This window comes from Mirounga leonina, unplaced genomic scaffold (assembly GCF_011800145.1).
Source record: "Mirounga leonina isolate KUSES-001 unplaced genomic scaffold, KU_Mleo_1.0 Mir_168, whole genome shotgun sequence".
Classification (NCBI taxonomy): Eukaryota; Metazoa; Chordata; class Mammalia; order Carnivora; family Phocidae; genus Mirounga; species Mirounga leonina.
In genome coordinates this window covers 14,037,631-14,049,310 of record NW_023270426.1, presented here as the reverse complement: position 1 = coordinate 14,049,310, position 11,680 = coordinate 14,037,631, and positions in this window count along the sequence as shown.

Sequence of the window (11,680 nt, the reverse complement as noted above, 5' to 3'; positions counted from 1 at the left end):
TCATCATCAGGGAAATGCAAATCAAAACCACAATGAGATATCACTTCACACCTGTCAGAATGGCTAAAACCAAAAACTCAGGAAACAACAAGTATTGGTGAGGAGGTGGAAAAGAAGGAACCATCTTTGGTAGGAATGTAAACTGATGCAGTCCCTATGGAAAACAGTATGGAGGGTCCTCAGAAAATTCAAAATAGAACTACCCTATAATCCAGTAATAATACTACTGGATATTTGCCCAAAGCATATGAAAACACTAATTAGAAGGGATATGTGCATCCCTGTTTTCTGCAGCATTATTTATAATAGCAAACTATGGAAGCAGCCCAAGTGTCCACTGACTGATGAATGGATAAGGAAGAGATACACACACACACACACACACAGAGGAATATTATTCATCCATAAAAAATGAAGTCTTGCCATTAGCAACAACATGGATGGATCTAGAGAATATCATGCTAAACAAAATAAGCCAGTCAGAGAAAGACAAAGACCATATGATTTCACTCATATGTGGAATGTAAGAAACAAAACAAATTAACTCTTTAACTATAGAGTTAACTATAGACTTTAACTATAGACTCTTAACTATAGAGAACAAACAGATGGGCACCAGAGGGGAGGAGGGATCAGGGAAATAGGTGAAGGGGATTAAGTGTACACTTATCTTGATGAGGACCAAGTGATGAATGGAACTGTTGAATCACTATATTGTATACCTGAAACTGATATAACACTGTATGTTAACTACACTGGCATTAAAATTAAGAATTAAATTAAATAAAGAGATGAAAGTTGTAAAGCTGAAGGGCCGAAGAAGTTCCATGATTTTTGTCTGTTTGTTTACCCACCCAGGCAAAGCTTCTTATAATAGAAATGCTTGAAAAAAAATTAGGAATGCACTTAAAACCTCAGGTTAACCCCCTCCATCCAATTACTCCCAGACTCAGAAAATCAGGGTCTGTAGCAAAATGAAAGCGAGGTTTTTTGAGCAAACTACAACACGGAAGTCTGGACAGACTCTTCCACCTTTTGTCCTCCACTTGTCCTCTTCTACACTAAACCATCTTTCTCTAGTCAATCAGAGCAATTGGGGAGAGTACACAGGGACCTGTGCAGGCATGGTGTTAATGAAATTTATTAAATCCTGAAACTGGAAAGAAACTTGTAATTTGCGGCTTCTCTTCGAAGCACTAGGCAAGTAATGTCTTGCCTGGAAGGCTTTCTAGTGTAACTGGCCATCCCAGGAGGAGAGACAGCTAGAGCCAAATAAGGAATACAGAGAAAAGGAAGGGGTGTTTTAAACCTGCTTGAGAAAGGGGAAAGAGATGATACAAATATTTTTCATTTTGTGCAATTACTGATTGGATCTCCTGAATGTATCATCAGTACCTGAATTCAGCACCTCCTTAACAAGTGTTTTTTTTAGTTTCGTCAAACTGTTTTTATGAAGTCAGAACAAATCTTTTAAAAAAATTTTAAGCAGTTAATTTCGATCAAGATCTGTAAGCTTTTGATGCTCAGTGAGAGCTCAGATTACCAGGATCATTTGAAGACACTATTGATTAAAAGAGGATATTTCTCATAACTCCTTCAACATCTCTAGTCCTTAACTACTTGAAACCTCAGTTTTGAATCAGAAAAAAAGCGACTTCACTACAGGGGCCCTGGAAAAGCAGAAAGAAAAGCCTTCTGCACATAAAGTAACTGTTACTCCCCTCCAATTCAAAGAGTAAAAGATTCTAAGATTTGTTGAACAGCTTTATGGATAATCTATTTCTTCCCCTATAGACTTAATAGAAAATCCTGAGTTTGCAATTTATCCAGGTTTTGCATTTTAGCCACTTTTTAAATGCAGTTTGTGAAACTACATTTTTAGTTGCATCTGTAGATTCTAGGAAGAATAAAAATTGAATGGTAGAAAATCAGTAAGTAAAGGGAAACTGATTTTGTACATCTCTTATGTTCAGAAATAATCTTTTAAAAGTCATTTCTAAATAAATCTGAAGTCTGGCACCACGTTGAAGTCTGGCCATGGTGAAATGTTAGGCTCTTAAAAGGAAATGTAAAAAGGATGAGTGTGGGTGGTCATAAACAGAACCTTCACTTTTTATTGATTCTTATTATCAGGTAACATGTTAGTAAGAATTAGTAGTGCCAGTAAAACGGAAGAAAATGTTTCCTTTTCTCTTTCAAAGTATATAGGAATCAGTAGATGAAGATATATTCTGTGAATATCTAGCCAAAGAAAGAATTTTGTATCTCTTCTAAAATATTTTTCTTTTTGGCTTGCCTACCCACCCCAAGTCCAGGAAGCTTAATAGCTTCTTTACTTTCTCTCTGAAAAAAAATTCTCAAAATTGTTCAAGTTATCTATAACAGCTATAAAGTGCTCTTTGCTGAAAACATATTGTTTTCATTCTGTGATCCCAGATCAATTTTAATTTAATTCTCTTAGCATATTTGAGAAGACAGAATCTATCAATTATAATTAATATCCCATCTTAAAGAATGCATGGTTGATTCTTTGAGCATTTACATGACTCTTCAGTTCCTGATCTCAGAGCAAGAACAATTCCAAGTGACAGTGGGTGTCCCAACCTCGGAAGTACAGCAATAACCTGACAAGTTTAACTGCTTCCTTGTAACCCACTTGAAAAAACTGAGCAAAGGACCTGAATACACATTTTTCGAAAGATGACACATGAATGGTGAACAAGTACATGAAAAAGCACCCAACATCACTAATAACCAGGGACATGCAGATCAAAACCACAATGAGATACCATCTCACAACTGTTAGAATAACTGGGTGTTATACGCAACTAATGAATCATTGAACACTACATCAAAAACTAATGATGTATTATATGGTGGCTAACTGAACATAATACAAAATTTAAAAAAAAAAAGGAAAAAAATAGAATAGCTGTAATCAAAAAGACAAGAGATAAGGGTCAGAGAAAAGGAAACCCTTGTTACCTTTGGCAGGAATGTAGACTGGAACAGCAACTGTAGTAAAGAGTATTGGATGCTCCTGAAGAAATTAAAAACAGAACTACCATTTGACCCAGAGTCTCACTTCTGGGTATATATCCAAAGGAAAAAAAAATCATTATCTCAAAGAGATAGCTGTATTCCCATGTTCATTGCAACATTATTCACACAAAGCTGAGGTACAGAAACAACCTAAGATCCATTGAGAGATAAATAAAGAAAATGTGGTGTGTATATATACAATGGAATGTTACATAATCTTTAAAAAGAAAGAAATCTTGCCATTCGTGACAACATGGATGAAACTGGAGTGAAATAAGTCAGACAGAGAAAGAAAATACTGCATGGCATCACTTACATGTGAAATATAAATTAAAAAAAAAGAAAAAGTCAAACTCACAGAAACAGAAAGTAGAATGGTGGTTGCCAGGGGCTAATGGGTGGGGGAAATAGGGAGACATTGGTAAAAGGGTACAAACTTTCAGTTGTAAGATGAATAAGGTCTGAGGACCTAATGTACTGTATATATTAGTATAATTGAAATTTGCTGAGAGAGTAGGTCTTAACCATTTTTATTTAAAAAGTAATAAAACATCATTGAATTAATCACTGGATTATATTACTGTAATTTTAGAAATATTTTAATATATAGTTTAAGACTCAAAATTATCCCTGAATCCACCACCATTTACAGTGAATAAGCCTACACTATTAGGTGTTCTACAACATCTAATCCACACTGCTTTTGGGGTTAAGGATGACCACCTTATTTTTTATTTTTTTACCCTGCTGTGTCCAAATTTTCTGTATCTTATTTGTAATATTGTTATAATTATAACTCACCTGTTGCTTTGGGCCTTTCTGCCATTTAAGCTTTATAAACCCAATTGATCTGAATTCCTCATCTCCCAACCCTCAAACCCACCCCTACTCCTGTGATCTCACAGGAGCTTACCTTTTCTTGATCTTTTTGGCATCTCTGTTTTTTTATCCATATTGATGCCGACATGAGCACAAAGCTTGCTACTAGATAATTTTATGATCATTACAATTATTCACAATGATGTTTCTAAAGATAAACATACAATAAGAAACAACTGTTTCAGTCACAAAGAACAGGATTTCTATAGCACTGGTTAGGGAATTTTTTACCTGAAGAGCTCCAAATACACAGAGAATTCCGTTGCCAAAACAATATAATTTATCAAGGCTTAACTAATCCTATATACCTTAGGAGGCATGAAATAGCAGAACAAAGCTAAATGTAAGGCCTCCTATTCTTTTGTGATTTGCTTCTTTCACTCAACATTACGTTTTTAATGTTCTATGTTAATGCATATATGTGCTGCTTATTTATTTCCATTCCTCATTGCTATACAACGTGGCTTTTTCAAGATTATACCAAATTTATTTATTTCTACTATAATGAATATTTCAATTTTCCCCATTCTTAGCTATTACAACACATGCTGCTACAAGTATCCTGGTCCATGTAAATCATGCTTATGTGTACTTAATAGGTAAATTACTAGGGTATTTACTCACTAGTAGAATGGCTCTGTTACAGATCATACATATTTTCTTATTCATAGTTTCTTATTCAAACTACTTTTTAATTAATTATGCCAATTTTTACTTCCACATTTTGGGTATAAAATGTTCTTTGACTCCAACATTTATTTCAAGAAATTTTATTTGGTTATTTTTCAAAGCTGCTTGGTCATTTGTTATAGTTCTTTATAGCCTACACATATTTTCAAATACAGCTTTTATTTCTTATAAGAGGTCAAACATATTTTGTCATTGGTGCCTGATATTTTATTGTCCCAAAAATTCTTGAGAGTCTGTTTCTGCTGGTTCTTCCTCATGGTGTCTGTTTAGTTATTTTTGATTGTGGGCTTCCCAATTGCCTTAGGATTTATTATGGAAAATCACTGAGGACTGGCATGATGGTGTGTTCTTGCAGACATTTGCATTTGCTTCTGCCAGGTGGTCTTTGGCACACCAATATTTTGGGATCCCTGTAAATTAAATTCTCAGCTTGAGGTTTTTGACCACCCAAGTGCTGTGTATTTAGGCCTCAAGTGCATGCTAGGATTGGTTTGTGGTTATAAATTCTCAACAGCTTTTTTTCCCTCCCGTTCAGCACCTATTTGAGAAGGTTGATTTTCCTTTTAGCCCCATGACTAGGGATGCCATTTTCCCACACCACTTTCACACTGAGGGTGTCGCCATTTAGAGTCTCAGTTGTATGGGGAGGGTGAGTTTGTCTATCAGACATCATGGGTAGAACTTTGACTTTGTCTCTTTTCAGTCATGTGAGACCATGAAAATCAAAGTTCATTTTAATGTAGTTGAGCAAATATCCTCGGAGTAAAATCCAGCTACAGTGGCCCACATACTTCTCAGTCTTACTCTCTCGTCAACTCATTGATCCTCTTAAGAGTATTATATCTAGGGCGCCTGGGTGGCTCAGTTGGTTAAGTGACTGCCTTCGGCTCAGGTCATGATCCTGGAGTCCTGGGATCGAGTCCCACGTCGGGCTCCCTACTCAGCAGGGAGTCTGCTTCTCTCTGACCCTCCCCCCTCTCATGCTCTCTATCTCATTCTCTCTCTCAAATAAATAAATAAAATCTTTAAAAAAAAAAAAGAGTATTAGATCTTATCCAAGAAGTTTAGTTGTTTTTAGTGTCAGACACGAAAGTTGCATTGGTCTTCTTTAAAGTCAGTTTTTTTTTTTTTCCTGGTGGGCTTATTGCATATCTGAAGAACTCTATCGCCTTACCCATCTCTGTGTGATGACAGATGAATGAGCAAGCTAAGGGATGCCATGGATTTCTGGAAAGCCACTAGAGACTAGGAAAAGGCAGAGAAAGATTCTCTTCTACATGCCACAGAGGGAATGGCTATGCCAACACCTTGATTTTAGACTTCTGGCCTTCAGAACTGTGAAACAATAAATTGCTGTTAGTTTAAGCAACACCCCCCCCCCACCTCTAATCAGGTACTTTGTTACCACAGCATAGGAAACTAATACAGCCCCTATTCAAAATAATCCCTGTATAGTGAAAGGATCTCCAGGATATGTGATTGCCTTCCAGGCAGGAGAGTTTGTGCCTTGACAAGAGGAAGGGAAGGAGAGAAAGCTTTCCTCAGTGTTCTCCCTAGTGCTGTCTTTCAGGCAATTAGGAATGGCCTGAGCAATGGTGTTCTATTTTTCGTATACACCGGTGTTTCACAAACTGGTATCTGAAACACTTTCTGACAAAAATTAAGTACAAGTTTGTTATATGTTGGAAAGAACACCTGTATGAAGTATAACTATTTCCTTGTAATGTTTAAGGACAACTATGCAAAACATTGTTACTACTAGGAAACAAAGTTGCTTCTTTAAAGTACTAGTTCAATTAAAAATGAGTGCAATTAAACAGCCAAAAACAGCAAGCCGGGTCCCTAGGAAGGTTCTCATGAGGAAAGTATGAAACCACTATACGATTTCTAAATCCTGGACATCACAAGTTGACAAAGAATTTCCTAGGGGCCACGTATACACTTAAGATAAAGCACTGACGTGGGGCACCTCGACGGCTCAGTCAGTTGAGGGTCCAACACTTGATCTCAGCTCAGGTCTTGATCTCAGGGTCGTGAGTTCAAGCCCCCCATTGGACTCCACGCTGGGTGTGGAGCCTACTTTAAAAAAAAAAAAGAGGGCGCCTGGGTGGCTCAGTTGGTTAAGCGACTGCCTTCGGCTCAGGTCATGATCCTGGAGTCCCGGGATCGAGTCCCACATCGGGCTCCCTGCTCGGCAGGGAGTCTGCTTCTCCCTCTCCCACTCCCCCTGCTTGTGTTCCCTCTCTCGCTGTGTCTTTCTCTGTCAAATAAATAAATAAAATCTTAAAAAAAAAAAAAAAGCATTGGCAGTATTTCAAAATAGCAACACTGTAAGCTAGAAAATAATTCATTTAACAATGATTTGCCAAGTGCCTACTCTCCACCAGGCTCTATGCTCAGTGTGGACCACAGAGGGATGACTTCGAAATTCTGAAAGAAAATTATTTCCAATCTAAAATAAATTGCCCTACTCAGGCAAACAAAAGTACATAAGCATTATCGTCAACAATGGTACCTCTTATGAGCTCCTACTCAGGAAGCTCCTGGAGCATGTGGGCCACCAGAACAGAGTTTGTAAGCCAAGAAAGAGACCTTTAAGATTTAGGGAATGAGGGATGTACATGAATGGACAGACTGGCCAAGATAACTGGAAAGGATATCCCAGGACAAAAGCTGAGTTCAGACTCAAGAAGGAATATGGGGACGAGGGGGAGATAGAACTCTCTGATTACCTGTTGTGCTTTAACTATTTTGAGAAGAGTTTCAGAATTCCATTAATTCTAAAAATCCAAATTAAAACTTATGGAAGTAGTGGCCTCTGGCAGTGAGACTTGAGATGGAGTACTTTTCTCACTACAAGCAGTATAATAAAAACATTTAAATTATGGTCGTTTATTACTTAAAAATAATAATCACACAATTTTCAAAGAACTGAATTAGAACAAAAATACCCTAGTTAAGGCAAAAACAAGACAGTACTTCTTTTCTTAAACCTGTTTTAACGCACACTAGAACATTAGCCATGAAAAAGAATGAAATCTTGCCATTTGTAATAACATGGATGGATCTAGAGAGTATATGCTAAGTGGAATAAGTCAGTCAGAGAAAGATATACCATATGATTTCACTCATATGTGGAATTTAAGAAACAAAACAAATGGGGGGGGAGAACCACAGTCAAACCAAGAAACAGACTCTTTAAAAAATATATTTTTAAGTAGGCTCCATGCCCAATATGGGGCTTGAACTCACAACCCTGAGACCAAAAGATGGAGATATAGACTCTTAATTCTAGAGAACACACTGATGGTTACCAGATGGGTGGTGGGTGGGGGGATGGGTGAAATAGGTGATGGGGATTAAGGAGTGCACCTGTCATGATGAGCACCAGGTGAGGTATGGAAGTGTTAAATCACTATATTGAACACCTGAAAGTAATATAACACTGTATATTAACTATACTGGAATTAAAATTTTAAAAAGCACCTTTATTAATGTGTATACAAACACACCACCCACCCACCCACCCACACACACACGAATTTAAAAAAAAATAAAAAGAATGAAAGGAATGAAATCTTGCCATCTTCAACAACATGCATGGATCTAGAGGGTATAATGCTAACTGAAATAAGTCAGTCAGAGAAAGACAAATACCGTATGATTTCATTCATATGTGAAATTTAAGAAACAAAACAAATGAACAAAGAAAAAAAGAGACACACACACAAAAACCAGACTGTTAAATGCAGAGAACAGGGCGCCTGGGTGGCTCAATTGGTTAAGCGACTGCCTTCGGCTCAGGTCATGATCCTGGAGTCCCGGGATCGAGTCCCGCATCGGGCTCCCTGCTCGGCGGGGAGCCTGCTTCTCCCTCTGACCCTCCCCCATCTCGTGCTCTCTCTCTCTGTCTCATTCTCTCTCTCAAGTAAATAAATAAAATCTTTAAAAAAAAAAATGCAGAGAACAAACGATGGTTACCAGAGAGGAGGTGGGGGGGGGATGGGCGAAATAGGTGATGGGGATTAGGAGTACACTTACTGTGCTGAGCACTGAGTAAGGTATAGAATTGTTGAATCTCTATATTGTACGCCGAAAATTAACACAACATTGTATGTTAACTATACTAAAATTTAAAAAACAAATAAAAAATGAATGTGTTGTTTTGCTTTCAAATAAACGTGATTCATTGTTTTCCGCTATCATTGCTGCTGTCCCTCTTAGGATATTTTGAATAGAAGAACACCAGTTTCCCACACAATTAAAAAAGCATATTGTGCAAGGTAAGGACTTAGATGAAGCTTATGGCCTCCATACACAATTGCATCATGCTCTGCAGCCTGTATTTGCTTAAGAAAGAAGATAACATTTATCAAAGCAAGACAAAACAGGCTATGAATTATACAATGTCTGTCTCCTGGTTCACAGAAAACTACAGTCCATCTGGAACCAAGTAGGAATGGAGTTATATAAAAACTCTCTAAGTCAATGTAAATCACAGAGAGAAGAATGTTTCCACCTTGGTGCACCCATCGCTCTGGTCGATTCCTTTCTTATACTTTCATATGCACGGCAGCCAACTGACTGGCTACCAGATATTTGGAACATTTTTATATTTGCTCACCAGTAAATAGAATTCAGGGGAAATAATAAGAACCATGGTGAAAATCAGTGACTTTGATCAATTTTGTTAAAATGCTTCTGCCAGACTGCAAATGTCCCAGCATGCATATACTGAAAATCCAGTGTCTGTAACATGAATGTGACAGTAAGAACATGAAAAGTTGGAAGTATTAATGTATTCAGAATGTGAATAACCTTTTCACCCCAAGAAACCTGAATGCAAAGATGGTTAACCACAGAACTGAAAAATATCTTGGGTGGTCTAACACTAGACATTTGTTCTTAGTGTATTTGGCCCAGGCACAAAACCACCAAGGAGTCTGGCATGATGGATGGTGTCTTCCTAAAAGATGTTGGGATTAAGCAGGTTGTTTTAAGTCAGACATGGGTGGGGTAATCGTGGCAAGAAGCTAGTGGAGAGAGTTGTCACTTGCCAGCTCATAACCCGCCCTTTTTCCGTGAGGATGTCATTAATAGAAGCCAGCCTCCTTCAACACTCTACTTTTCCTCTATTCCTCCAACCAAGTAAAAATTAAAATAAAAAATTCTGGACATTACATATAAAACGTACCAAGAAGAACGTGAGAAGCAGAGACAGGAAAGCAGGCCAGCTGGGGACGTGAGGGCACAGTCGCCTCAGAGAGCCTAGACTGGGAGCTGAAGGAGATGGCCATCTGCAGACACCAATGCGTACAGACCAGAAAAAAGCTCCGAGAAAAGCTTGCTCTCTCCAGACAAAGTACCAGGAAATCGGTAGCTTAGCAAGACAGGAGACTTTTTGATAATAACTGTTCTACCACTGCCAAATACCACAGGGGGAAAAAAGCCACAAAACTCTGATTCCACCCTTCCCCGCACCCACAGAGGCTGAGTGGAGAGCTTCGAAGTCCATCCCGACCAAGCTGTAACAAGGGGTCCCGTTCCCATTCTCCCTCTGTGCTAGCACCAGGGTGGTGTCAGAGATGGCTGAGTAGGAAGCTCGGACTTTTGTCCCCACCAGGCTATAGCAGCAGGAGTGGCCTCACCAGGCACACCTACTCTTCCCAGCTAGGAAGCTATTACTGGAGGCCTAGTGGGGCAGTGTAACTCCCATTCCTGCCCAGCAGTAAGGAGAAGTCCACCACCTCAGGTGTGAACTAAGGCCAATGGGAACCTGGACTTCTGCTCCCACCTAGCAGGAAGAAGGCAGTGCCCCCCACCCCCCTATTTCCCCTGCTAAAGCTATGTCAGAAAAAGCTAGCTAAAATAGAAGGCTTAAATAAGATCCAGAGGCTCATAACAAAATATTCGAAATATCCAGGTTTCAGTCAAAAATCACTCATCATGGGGCACCTGGGTGGCTCAGTCGTTAAGCGTCTGCCTTCGGCTTAGGTCATGATCCCAGGGTCCTGGGATCGAGCCCCGCGTTGGGCTCCCTGCTCGGCAGGAAGCCTCCTTCTCCCTCTCCCACTCCGTCTGCTTGTGTTCCCTCTCTCGCTGTGTCTCTCTGTCAAATAAATAAAATCTTTAAAAAAAAAAAAAAAATCACTCATCATACCCAAACCAGGAAGATAGTAAACTAATGGAAGAAAAAAAGATTATCCACAGACTTGTATGCACTGATCAACAGAGCTACAAAATACGTGAAGCAAAAAGTGACAGAACTCTGAAGAGACATAGACAAATGTACAATTATGGTTGGAAGCGTCAGCACTATCCTCTCAATATTGACAGAACAACTAGACAGGAAATTAACAAAGATATATAACGCAATAACACCATCGCCCAATAGGATCTAATCAACATTCATAGATCACTTCACTCAACAGCAGAATACTCATCTTCTTCAGTGCTCACAGAACATACACCAAGACCATATCCTGAGCCACAAAACAAACCTCAACAAATTTAAAATAATTGAAACACAGCGTGTTCTCCAACCACAATCGATGAAATCAGGAAAGAATAATAGAAAGATAACAGGAAGATCTCCAAATGCTTGGATACTAAACAACACACTTACAAATAATACATGGGTAAAATAAGAAGTGTAAAAAGAAATTTAAAAATACAATGAACTACATGAAAATGAAAATGCAACATATCAAAATTTGTGGAGAATAGCAAAAGCAGCACTAAGTGGAAATTTATAGCACTAAATGCATACATTAGAAAACAGGAAAAAAATCTCAAATCAATAATAATGACATGATTGTCTCTACAGAAAATCCCAGTGTAACTCCAAAATAGTCCTAGAAGTAATAAGTGAATTTAGGAAAGTCACAGTATGTAAGATAAATGTACAAAACTCAATTTTATTTTCATATACTAGCAATAAGCTAGTGGACATCAAAATTAAAAATACAATACCATTTATAATTGAGAGAAAAAGACAGAGTGAGAGTGATAGAGGGAAAGAGAGAAAGAAAGAAAGAAAGAAAGAAAGAAAGAAAGAAAGAAAGAAAGA